Source organism: Asparagus officinalis, chromosome 8 (genome assembly GCF_001876935.1).
Source record: "Asparagus officinalis chromosome 8, Aspof.V1, whole genome shotgun sequence".
Taxonomy (NCBI): Eukaryota; Viridiplantae; Streptophyta; class Magnoliopsida; order Asparagales; family Asparagaceae; genus Asparagus; species Asparagus officinalis.
Genome location: NC_033801.1, coordinates 308,671 through 309,137, shown reverse-complemented (window position 1 = coordinate 309,137; position 467 = coordinate 308,671).

The window sequence follows — 467 nt, the reverse complement described above, 5'->3', positions numbered from 1 at the left end:
GCAACCGACCGCACCGCGCTGTGCTTCCTCTTCCGACCCCTCCTTCTTTCCTTTCCTTTCTCGGCTCAGCGCTCGACCACGACCGCGCCGGCGCAGCGTCTCTCGCGCCCGGGATGAGGGGAACCGTCCTTACGCCTTGCTCCTAGCCCCGCACCTGGCACTGGAACCGTCTCTCCAGTCGATAAAGGATCGGTTTTTTGGACTCGCAGAAGATTAATGTTCTCGCTTCCGTAAGACGTCGGAGATTCGGAGAATGAGTCCTCAACGAACTGGGACAGCCACTCCAGCTCCGCTCCATCTTCAGCCTGTACGTATTCATTGCAGATTAATCAAGCATCGATCTGGCGCCTCTTCATACATCGACGGCCTCCCGATGAAGACCGCGAAATTAGCTAGTTTCATGAGAAGGGATTACTTACATGAAAGCCGAGCTCCGTAGCGGGGTTTTGCGGTAACTGACCAGAAGA